Consider the following 13,472-nt stretch of genomic DNA (forward strand, 5'->3'; position numbering starts at 1 on the left):
AAGCTAAGTGAAATGAAGGAAAATCTACATGAAACCAATAGTGAAGGGAAATAAACTGGGGTTCAGATCAATGATTTGGAACCTAAGGAAGAAATAAGTAGTCAACCAGTACAGAATAAAGAAACAATAATTAACAAAACACAGGAGAGGCTTAGGAACCTAAGGGACAACTTTAAACGTGCCAACATCCAAATCATAGGGGTGCCAGAAGGAGAAGAGGAAGAGCAAGAAATTGAAAACTTATGTGAAAAAATAATGAAGGAAAACCTCCCAAATTTGGTTAAGGAAATAGACATACAAGTCAAGGAAGCACAGAGTCCCAAACAAGCTTGACCCAAAGAGGACCACACCAAGACACATCATAATTAAAATGCCAAAGTTTCAAGATAAGGAGAGAGTCTCTTAAAAGCATCAAGAGAAAAGAAGAGAGTTACTTACAAAGGGGTTCTTATAAGACTATCAGCTGATTTCTCAAAAGAAACTTTGCAGACAAGAAGGGACTGGCAAGAAGCATTCAAAGTGCTGAAAAGCAAGGACTTACAACCAAGATTGCTCTGTTCAGCAAAACTATCATTTAGAATGGAAGAGCAGATAAAGTGCTTCGAAGACAAGGTAAAGCTAAAGGAGTTCATCATCACCAAGCCATTATTATATGAAATGCTAAAGGAACTTATTTAAGAAAAAGAAGATCAAAATCATGAACATTAAAATGACAACAAACTCACAACTATCAACAACTGAATCTAAAAAATAAAAACAAAAACAAACTAAGCAAATAGCCAGAATAGGAGGAGAATCATAGGTATTGGGAACATTGGGAGGGTTATCAGCTGTGAGGGGAAAGGGGAGAAATGGGGAAATGGTGCAGGGATTAAGTGGCATAATTGGTAGGTACAAAACAGACAGGGGGAAGCTAAGAATAATATAGGAAAGGGTGAAGCCAAAGAACTTATATGCACGATCCATGGACATGAACTAAGGGAGGTGGGATTGCTGCAGGGAAAGGGGGGTACTGGGCAGTGGGGAGCAGAGGGAAAGAAATTGGGACAACTCTAGCAGCATAATCAATAAAATATACTTTTTTAAAAGAAAAGAAAGAAAATAACTTTGTGCTATTTTTCATTCTTCTTTCTTTGACTGACCTTGACTCATCATTTCTGAGAATTAATGAAACTCAGTCAGCTGAACTTTTCTCCATTCACATTTTACATTTCTCTACTTAGGGTTTCTTGACAAACACAGAAGTTACATGATTTATTTGAAAGAGAAAAAATGATCTCACACATGGCATACATAATTACGTGTTGAAAACCAAAAAGGCCTAGGAAAGAATAAAATATATAGCAGGTCACACTGATCAATGACAGTGAAGAATTACTGTAGGGATTTCTCACCCATGCAGGTCCTTGCACAGCTTCAGGACCAAGGCTTTTCTTCAGAAAGGAAGTTACTTTGGTGTTATTTAAGGCTGCCAAAATCTTTCCTCTCCCCTACAACCCTCCATTCCCCCACCTTTTTGTTATTATCATGGAGTTGGAAATAGGATTTAGCTAGCTAGACTAGCTTCCTTAACTTTTCAATTAGAAACATGAGGCCTAATGTGGTGAGCAGCTCAAGTAGAACTCAGAAGTTGCAGGTGAATTACTTTGAAGCAGACACTGAGAAGGAAATTCACAATCATAATGCAGGAAGTTTACTAGGAAGTGCCTCAAATCAACATACATGTAAGGGAGAAAAACAGAATTAAGCAGGGAGAGAGAAGTTGAAATAAAGTCACAACAAAGGCTTGAGTTCCATAACTCTGGGTCAGGGATAGCCTTGTAGCATCATTGGTCAAGGTGACCTGCATACACCTGTATCCACCAGTTGTTGGATACAAGCTGTTTTTTGAGAAAGGAGAATGAAGGACATGATCTTGGATGAGGCACCTTTTTTCAGCCAAAAACAAATTCTGCAAGGCAGTGAGCGTCTCCATGTTAATTTGCCTGGGGTGACATCTGAGTGCTGCACCATCCACCCATTGGACAATGTCACCTGAGTCCTGCTCTTCTGCTCTCAGTTTGCTGAAGTGCCCTAGTTATAGAACTTAGCCTAGATCCTGACAAACAGTAAGTGGTCAATAAAGTAAGTCTCCTCTTGGCCCTCTCTCCACTCCCACCTACTACTTTGGATTAAGATATATCTTGGTACCATTGTTTGCTTAAATCTCAGTTACCCAAGTATCTAGTGATGTAGTAAGTGGGCTAATGAGACCTGGGAAAATCCAAGTGTGTGGGAGCTGCTCACATCCTGGAAACAGAGATTGACAGCTCAAAAATGAAGAGCACCTGTAGGAGATTAACCTCTTTCCTAGAATTTTGAAAAGAACAGTTATGGCACATATCAGAAGTATATCAGCACAATATTAAGAAATTAAAGTAGTTATTTCAGACTCTGTAATTGCATGTTTAAGGGTAAGCAATGCTTGGTTCCAGGTGTGAGATAATGAGCAAGTGATGAGAAATGCTAGAGTGGGATTTCTAGCAAGAGGGACCAGAGGGCAACGAACCTGTACTCAAACTAGGACCGCCCCAACGGCCTCATTCTCAAAAGAAATTCATGGGAAAATAAAAACTTGATGTTAACTAGTTAACAAGTCATAAGTAAACCTTAGTTATAAAAATAAATTAAATTGCATTTAGCCTTTCAATATGACTTAACTGCTTTGTGTAGTTAGGCTAAAATAATCCATGTATATATAGAGAGAGCAGTTGGCAGGAAGATGTCACAGAAAGTATTCCAAATAGCTCGGTAAATATTTCCAAGACGTGTAGCAGCAAACATCATTACAGTATCAGGAATGAATGACAAAGGTAAAGCTCTCACATTGGGTGAGCTGCTGTCACAGGTTTAAAGCCAGTTATAATATGTGCCCAGACACCTTCCTCCAATCCTTCATTTTGGAGTTCACTACACTTTCTCTTTCCTCCAGCTCCCACTAGGAAACCTTGATTAAATATTTTCACTAACTTACTAATAACATTGTGATATGTACCTGAACTTAATGTATAGGATATGAAAAATGTTAAGATTCTATATAACTTCTAATACAAAACTAAATATATTAATCCATTATAAAAGGAGACCAAAAGCACTTTAATTACAACTTGGAATGCTCTTTCTATTTATCACCTACTCAACAAATATTCTGGAGGAGGTAGACAGATTCAAGCTTGGTAAAGTGGCTAAATAATATAGTGCCCTAGACTGGCATCTCAGCCATTCTTTTGATGTTATTTACTTCATGCTCAAATAGTTGCTAGATTTCCAGGTATTACATCCACATATTATGCTATAAAATAGAGAGGACATTTGTGAGAATATGAGACTTTCATTGGTCAAAGAGAAAGAAGAGTCTTCTTACACATCATTAACCAGAACTGAATCATACGCCCTTTCCTCCCAGCAGAGATGGCTAGGAGGTCTCTCTCAAAGGGAACAAGTTGCCTTAAACTCAACATAGTGGGTGTATTGCAGTCTGGATACAAATGAGGATTCTCTTATTCTCTTAACAAGGAAGGAATAGCTCTAGGTTAGGCAATTAACCAAATTTTCCATATAACATAAGTAAATCTTAAAATATAATAGAAGATGGTAATGTGTTCACTGACATTCACTCATCTCTACTTTGGTAGGTTTTAAAATATTTTCATACAGAAAGCTTAAATATTTTTCCATTCATTAATAATAAAGCTTAGAAAATTTGGTGTAACATATATTTAAGAAAACAGTTTTGTTATACTCTCAATAAAATAAAATGACATGAGAGCAAAGGAAGAAGGCAATACATTTAAATGTGTTTCAGTCACTTTGCTCTACATTTTTAAGTTATTTTTCTCCTCCTCTCAGGTCCTCTGTTCATGCAGCTTCAGCTGGGAGCTGGCTGCCTATGTAGGATTCACAAGCATTTTCTTACCTTGTTCCATTTTGACAAATAGTTTTTTCAAAGGTGCAAAAGAACATGGAGATAGTGTTACAGATATGATGAAGGAAAATGGTCAAAGGTTTAGTACAGTGAGAACCCAGAGTGAGGGATCTGTGTGCTAATGTGGATCTAGATCTGTCAGATCATAGAGAGAGAACCTGTAGGTCAGGGAATTTATTCAAGAGAAAGCCTAAGGTCCCCCTTTAGAGACATAATCACAGGAAGCATTGACGGTGTCCTATCTATCTAGGGATATCTCTGATAAACTTAATGAAACAATCTGATCTCCCTAATCAGGAACTCAAAATGGAGATGGGGTAAGGATGGATGAGAAGCCTACACAAACTTGGTTTAGGAAAAATGGGCACAGAAAAATGTTATTACTAAGTGATATTCAATTTTTTTTCTATTCCAGACATAGGCTAGTATGCTGGATGGGAAGAGCTAATTAAAAAGGCCATCCAATGAAGCTACTGTCATGACAGAGATGTGAGAGCAAATAAGAGGGAATCTTACTTGTATTAAAAATTTATTACACACCTTACAGAGAGAGGTTGAGAAGAACTATATGCACAACTAATGGACATGGTCTAAAAGGGGGGGACAACTGGAGGGAGGGGGGCCACCGGGTGCAGAGGAGAAGAGGGAAGGGAAATTGGGACAAATGTAACATTATAATCAATAAAACACATTAAAAAAAAAGAAAAAAATTATTACACACCTGGATGTGTGTGTCTGTAAAATTTACCTTTTTTGATTTCTGTATATTTATAAATAAATATGCCTTATGAAATTATATATCAAATATATGTGATTAGATATACACAGATTATATGATTATATATTGTATATGTACATGATGCATACAACATATAATGTTTCTTTTAACTTTGCTAGAGAAAGATATTTTTTCTCTCAATGGTCAGATGAGGAAACAATCAGAGAAAGAATTAACTCACCCAAGGTTTATTAGCATGCATCACATCAATAATTATGACATAAATTGCCCTTGTCACCAGGAGTGAATAAAGAGCTAACTTTTAGGATAAATAAATAACTGAAACTACAAGGTGGAGGATGTGGTCAGTCATGGCTGGTCACAACGACTTGAGGGAAACCTCTGCCATCCACTTGAACCACAGGGGAGAAATGTGAAACATACCAGTGATTCTGCTGCAGGATGATGATGTATCTGAGAGCTAGTATTTTATTAACAGTAATTATTACTCCATTGAACCCCAGCCTGTTGCAGCCTGGAGAAAAACATTGTATTTTATAATTAATGATACAAAGAAGCAGATAAAAAGGCAATTCACTGTTGTGCCAAAAAATAAGGAAATGTTCAAAACAACCACTGCACTGGTAGGGATAGGTCAAAGGGGCTCACAAGCCAACTGGAAGAGCTCCTGATAGTTAAACCCAGAACCAGCTGAGCAACAAAACAAACAAAGTAGTATTGTGTCATAATCCAAAATATAAAATAAATATCCAGAGTCTACACTGATATAAATTATTTACATAAATAAATGGAGAAGAATAGACAAACCTCTCATGAGAAGTATTTCAAAGAATGTATGTTGATACTGTACTCGGTACTCAAGAAAGTGGAGAACTTCCTACTCTTTAAGTGTGGACTGCTCATCATGACTTCCTTCTAAAGAGCACAGTATTGAAAGGAGAATGAAGGGCTAACTTCACAGTGGAAAAACTTGACGAACACTTCCTCATCCAAGTGACTGAGGCAACATCAACAGCGATATGCCATATTTATAGTATACCCTTGACACGATGCAATAACAATGGCACTTTACCTCTGAGGTCTTCACATAAACCTCATCTAATCATGAGAAAAAAAAATCAGTCAAATTCCAGTAGAGGGGCACCCTACAAAATACATGACTATAGTCTTCAAACACTGTCAAGGTCATCCGAAGCAAGGAAAGTCTAAGAAACTGACCCTTCCAAGAGAAGTTTATGGAGACATGAGCATTACATATGATGTGTTATCCTGGTTGGGATCCTGGAACAAGTAAGCATGTTACAAAAAACTAAGAAAGTCTGAATAGAGTGTTGGCTTTAGTTAGTAACACATCAATATGGGGTTTCATTAATTATGACAGATGTGTCATGCTAAGGTAAGATGTTCAGAACAAGGGGAATTGTATTGCAAATTGTGTAGAAAACTTTAATAACTTTTATGAATATCTAAAACTATTCTAAAATATAAATTATATTATATATATTTAAAAAGTTGAGCCATAAAGGTAGCTTTTGTATAATAGGGAAAAAAGCAGGATGTGAAATTATATGTCCATATGATAACATTCTAAGAATGAAAACATGTATTAGAAAAAAATAGGTAAATAAAGTTTTTATAATAACTGTGTTTAGGCCATATAACTACTGTGATTTTTTCTTTATACCATTGTGATGTCAGTTTTCTAAAGATATATATTTATTTATAATAAGAAAATAAAAGCAAGTTATTTCATGGATCAAAGAACTAAGAGGTGCCTTTTTTTCTAGATGCAAGGATGTATAGAGCAGAGACCTGGCAGTGTTCCTTTGATAAAATATATTTAAAGGAACACACCACACTGGCAAAGTCATCAAAATAAAAATCAAAGCAAGAATAAAATCAAAGCACAGTTATATTTTCAGGTAATGCCTGTATTTAAGAGCTACCTCAAAACATAATTTTCAATTTTTGTGATAGACAGCTCCAGACTTACATAAAAATTATATTTGTGAGTACTTTTCATAATATGAGTTACACCTATATGGAAAGTGTCTGTGAATTCTTCCTATGAACTATGTTGAATGATAGTGGCTGAGTTTCTGAAGCAAAAACATCATCTTTCTTTATATCTTCACATTATATTTATGTACAATTATAAGTATACAATATAATTTATTTAACAATGCATGTTCCCATTTCTTCCACTGCTTATCAGCTCTATATATGTGGATGATAGTTGTAAATGAGAATCAATAATAGTGTCCAATATATTTATAAAGTCTTTTGATTGCCACTATATCTCTTATAATTATATATAAGTGTATTTCTTAGAACTAATATGTAACTAGTAAGGAAAAAGAATCTTGGAAGCATAATATTCTTTCCTATAGAGGTTCATTATAAGGTAGGAAAATGCTCATTGTAAACTATATAAAAGTGTATATATCAGTGGTTCCCAACTTGTGGGTCGCGACCCCTTTGGGGGTCAAACAACCCTTTCACAGGGGTTGCCTAAGACTATTGGAAAACACATATATAATTACATATTGTTTTTGTGATTAATCACTATGCTTTAATTATGTTTAATTTGTAACAATGAAAATACATCCTGCATATCAGATATTTACATTACGATTCATAACAGTAGCAAAATTACAGTTAAGAAGTAGCAACAAAAATAATTTAATGGTTGGGGGTCACCACAACATGAGGAACTATATTAAAGGGTCGTGGCATTACACAATGGAATACTATGCAGCAGAAAGAAAGAAGGAACTCCTGCCATTTGCAACAACATGGATGGAACTAGAGAGAATTATGCTTAGTGAAATAAGCCAGGCAAAGAAAGCAAAATACCATATGATATCACCTAATACAGGAAACTAAAGAGCAACACAAACAAATGAACTAAATAGGCAAAGAATAGAATAGTAGTCAGTAGGGGGGAGGGGGGAGGGAGAGAAGGGGGATAAGTAAGGGAAAGGTCTAGTCAAGGAACGTGTATGAATGACTCATGGACATGGACAATGGGGAGGGATATGATTGTGGAAGAAGGGATGGGCTGGGAGGGGGGAGCAATGGGGGAAAAATGGGACAACAGTAATTGAAAAACCAAAAAATAAAATTAAAAAAAAAAAAGAAGGTTGAGAACCACTGCTATATATAAATATGAGAATAACATGCCTCAGTTATGGTACCATGAATATATACCAGAAAGTTAGCATAAGTAATCATCAAGCATTTAAAAAAATTATTAAAAAATAATTTATGACTAAGAAACATGAACAGTCAAGTCATGAACTGCATCATATTTAGCTTGATTCTTGAATTAGAACTACTAAATTTATCTTTATTAGTTTTCACACCTTTTTACAACCTGAATATACAAGATAACTCAGCTTCAAATTCACCCCAAGCTTTAGAAGCTCATGTGTGTTTTTAAATAAATGTGTAATTATTTCCATTAAAACCACTTCAACATAATTATTTTAAATGTTATTTTTTTTTCCTGGCCAAATTCATTTTATCACCCAGTGTATTCCCTTAATAATGTAGTAATGAGCACCATTCTTGCTGCAATCAACAAGATGGTGTTCACTCTTTTTAATCAAAGATGTCGCAACTGGGAAAATTAGACATCGAGTAAGAAAATGGATTGTTTTTATTATAAAGCCAGCATTAACATTAATTAGACTGTGCATACACAACTACATATCATAGCATAGAAATACGCATCATAAAATTAGACAATAACTAGCTGACCTTTTGGTCTCTTTTTTCAGCCATCAAGCTCTGGCTTCTGTAGATTATATTCCTGAATTTGCAGCATGCCACTGATTGCCAAATTGCATTTAATGAAAGCAGCTGCTGGGATGCCAAAAACTGCTTCACCAGCTAGAGATGACAACCTCTTAAAGGTACTGAGAGTTTTAATGGAAATGATTCTGTTTACTTGCAGGACACAAGACTTCTTGCTTGAAGAGACTAATCAGTTCTTTCATTTAATAGAAAATTTAATTGAAGACAACGTCCAGAGGTAAAAATATTGTTCATCTAGCTGCTTCTCTTGCCATTCTGTCATAATAATTGGGATTGCCCTAATATTTTCATTGTTGAATTCACTCAACAGAATCATTAAATTACATTAGAGTTGTTTAAGCATGAATTTTGTGAAGGCAGACTTTTTAAAAATTTGAGCAGTATGTAGAAAGCACGCAACTGGTACATTAGTAGGATAATTTCACAATTTTTTTAACAATGCTAATGCTATATAGCATCTCTTTTCATCTACCAATGAGGTGTGAAATGCACCTCACACTCATATCAGTAATATAGGTAATTTGTTTTGAAGCAAATATTTACTCTGAAGTTGACACGGAACAGATATTATTCATTTTCTACTATGTTTCCTTGTCTCCCATGAGGATAGGTGTGGTGTTTTGTCTTTTTTATATACTCACTCTATAATTAGTAGCATGCATCAGTCAATAGATTATTAAGGAGTATTGTTTCAAGAATGTAAAGGGAAAAAAGCCTCTATAACCTGCCCATTACACCATGCCATCATTCTGGTAGGCACTGCCTGGAAGTGCAAACAGTCTTCATGGAATCTTTCCCAGCTGGGGCTACTACACTCTTCAACTCTATTTATGGAAAATTGGACACGATTCCTTCTATTGACTAATGCCCAGGTGTGATGTGCTCTCTTGCTTAGCTCCTATTTACACACTCAGGAGAGAAACTAGGGAAAGTCTCCTTGTGCTTTTAATACGAAGTCCTGAATCATTGTCTCAGAAATGCCTTGCATTTTATGGTTTTATTTCAAAGCTATGTTGATTTACATACAAGTTGTGACACCAGCTTTCATATTGCCCTCCCTAGTTTCTTCACACTACCATTAAGTGACCTATCTAAAATTTAGACCTGCATTTTGAAACTCCACAACTGTTTCTCACATAGTGCCTATACGTATAATCTAGCATGTCTTACAATGCCCTTCATCATGTGACTCGTATTTGCCTCTACCTCCTATGATCATCCTATAGCTCTCTCTACCAAGTACTTCACTTAGCACTTGAACATACACCAGCCTCTTATCTGACTTCATGCTTCTTCTATATTTTCTGTGGGAAATTCCCAACCCACATCCCTACTCTGAGCTTTCAGTATACCTCCTCCCCTAGAGGCAGTCTCCCTGAGACCTATGCCCTTCACTGAACTGTTCACTTTTTGTATGCTTTAATGCATCTATTGTTTTCCTCTATTGTTGCCTTTTAACAGGGTGTCTGTTTCCCTGTAAAAGAGGTTATATCTTATTCATCTTTGTAGTCCCAGGATTTAGCATGTCACGTGACACACGCTAGGTGTTTATTAAATGCTCATTGATAATTGAATGCAGTTCAACTGTAGAATAATTTTTTGATCTACACATTTTGGTTAAACTTTCTTTTCCAAATGACCGGATAAACTTAATTTATCAACATATTTCCCCATATTTGTCAGCAATCATAATTGAAGTCAGAAAAGTCCACTCAGGATACTACTGATATATGAAGAGTGAAGTCAGAGATAATTTGGCCAGAAAACATACCCAGACACACAAGGCTGCTCAGCTGCTCTGGTTTTCCTGCTGCCCAGAAGCCTGAATTCCCCTGCAGAACTGTATGCCCCTGCCTCAGTGGTCCCCAAAAGACCTGATCTCCCCATCTCACACTGCTCACAATGTCATGATTGATGGCATGCTAAGCGATATGGATACATTTGGACTTAGGGCTTCTGAAAAATCTTATTTTACATTTCCAGCATTTAAATTACATGAACAAAATTTAGAAGATAGAGAGTATTGTATGAGCCACCTTATAATTTCTAACAAACCCTCAAAATGTATGACTGAATGAATTAGCATTTTTCTGAGCCAACTCAGAATCAATCTATCAACAATTTATCAGTAAATTAATCTACCAACAGCCTACAGTTGTTTTGTCTGGAACCATGGGTGCTAGAAAGAACAATGGCAGGATTCTGAAAACCATGATGCAGTACTTTTACAAAGTTTTCTGCCAGCCCATATTGTTGCCTTCTAAAAGAACATAAAAACCTCATATTTATTTACTTCCTAACACTTATCTACTATTATTGCACCCACAAGATTAAGAAGTGTTAATGTAGACAGGTGGAATCCAAGAATGCAACCACACCCCAAATGGGCATCATCTCTTTTATGGCTCCAGAGTCTGAGGAAGTCTTGCTGGGTGAGTGGGGTTCACTCTCAGCACCTTCCCATACCAAAGAGGGTGGTTTCAACTCTTCTGTGAAATTCAGGAAGAAGCTGTCTCTCAGGACTCAGGCACTCAGAAGGCTCATCCATTCCTTTTTTCAAAACTGGTGATAAAATGACACTGAACACTGCTTGTGTTTGGAAGAGGACCGTTGGCCATTGGGCTTGGGTAGTTGGACTAGGCGAAGATTGCAGTAGCACTTAGGGAGAAACACTGTCTCCTTTCTGAATTTTCTATCTTAAGGATGTTTTCCCAGCACCCCTCATTCTTCCCCTTTATGTTATGTTGGTAAGTGACCATGGTCTTATAAAAGAAGGGAACTCACTTAGAATGTTCGATAGATTAGAAAAACAGAAACTTCCATGTGGCCTAGGGTCTATGTGTAAGGAATACCACAGGACAATAGACTGCTTTTGTCAGGATTTGTCCTCTGCACATAGATTTTTTATTTTGGTAGAAGATAATTACAAATATTGTAGGTGGTTGAACAAGGATGTGAATTTCAGGTCAGGATTCTGCCCTTTTGACCAAATAGTACTACCTATTGTTACATGTTATAATTAGTATATATATATATTCTGTGTGTATATACTATCCTTATCCAGATACCCTTTAAGATGCATAAAATTGTAGAAAATATGACTAACCAGCCAAAATAGAATAGCTTCACTTTGCCAGTGTACACCTGAAAGCATATATTGTATGCTCTTGTCATATTCACAGTTTTCCTAAATGTGCCTTGCTATAAATCCTATTCAGTGTTTGCGAACTCAAATGGAAATTATTGTTTGTATACTTCATTGGGTAGTTAATCATATATATTGAATTACTACTTTAATATTTTATTGATATTCAATTTTTTACCTATTTCTCTATCTTATCTTTTGAACCAGATTATATTCCAAAAAAAGGGGGACAATATTTTTTTCTTTTTTCTATTTCTGTACTGCCTGACCCAGCTCATTGGAATTGAGTAATAGCTTAATAAATATTTGCTAATGGGTTTCTTATACACTGTACATGGTTTCCATGCTATTTGACTGAATCATGATGTGACAGAAGATGTTATATCTCCCAGGGTGCTTTTAAGACTCTAGTCCTGTTTTCATCCTTCTCTTCAACTTCAATGTTCCATCCAGGGTGGTGCCTTGACATTTTTATGTGTGTTGAAACATGGGAATATTATATATCAAACTGTCACCATGGGCTATTTCTGGGTAGAGCATTCATGGATGGTTTTAGTTGTTCATTATATATGTGTCTACATTTCCCAAAGTTATTACACATTAATTTTGAAATTATAAGAGATATTTTATATTGATTACTAAATAAATAGGGTCATGATTGTGCCAATTAGTTGTTTTACAAAGGGATAAATCAAGTTAGTCTCTGCCCTTAATGAATATTAGATTCAATGTTTTTTTTTAACTTTACACTTGCCTTTTCTGTAGTCTCTATGATTGTACTCCTTTAAGAATGAATACAACATTTGGCACTGTTATGTAATAGATCATACTTGGCTTCTCCCAACATAAGCAAGCTACTTAGATATGGCTCATTTTCTACCTCACTGAGAATATTTCAAAATTACTTTCACTATTCCGCTTAGGATTTGATATATAAATGCAATGTCATCATATAAATCGTATGACATAAATTTTGATCTTGTTTTATGTATATAAATATACAACTATGATTAATTTAATATTTTTTACTCATTCCAGTCCCACAAAAATAAAATAGTTTCTGGTACACTAAAGGGAACATAATCTTTCCCTTTCTATAATGGTCTATACAAATCTTCTTTCATAATTCTTTGTATAAGTTCTATAAGGAGTTCATTTTGAATATTCCTGAACCATGAATAATAAAAAACATGCATAAAATGACATCCCTGGCCTAAAGGAGGTCACAGTCTTTATAGACATGACACATCTATGGAATCTTTAGACAAAAATATCATGTGTGTATATGGTATAAGTTTATATTATTAGTATAGAACATAGAAGGTGAGAACACTTAAGAAGAGAAATAGAAAAGACAGGAACAGAAATTTCTTTAAAGAGAGGAGACACATGTATTGCTGAAGGCTACTAAAGCTTTAATTGGTCAGAAAGGAGACAGACAGCTGGCAATCCAAGCAGGTAAATACATGCATTATTTCACCAAATTCTGTTGACTTTTTCACTACCCCGTTCATCTATTTTTTCCTACTTTAATAATGACTAACCTATATATTTTAAAGATTATTATCTTTTCCTACTGATTGTGAAATATCTACAATTTCTTTTCATCCCTTCCTTAACATGTTTTAATAAAATGTTTACTTAATCTTTCTCTAATCTTAATGGTCAGGGAAAAAGAGGTGCTTTTCTTTCCCAATATTAATGTTTGTAAGGGACTTTAACTCTCATTTCCTAGCCTTTTTAGTCTTCAGAAATGCAACTTTCTCACCATCTCTCTAGCTGTATGTTTATTGTCTCTCCTTTTC

The sequence above is a fragment of the Furipterus horrens genome, unplaced genomic scaffold (genome assembly GCF_987537825.1).
Source record: "Furipterus horrens unplaced genomic scaffold, mFurHor1.1.pri manual_scaffold_8, whole genome shotgun sequence".
In the NCBI taxonomy this organism is placed as follows: domain Eukaryota; kingdom Metazoa; phylum Chordata; class Mammalia; order Chiroptera; family Furipteridae; genus Furipterus; species Furipterus horrens.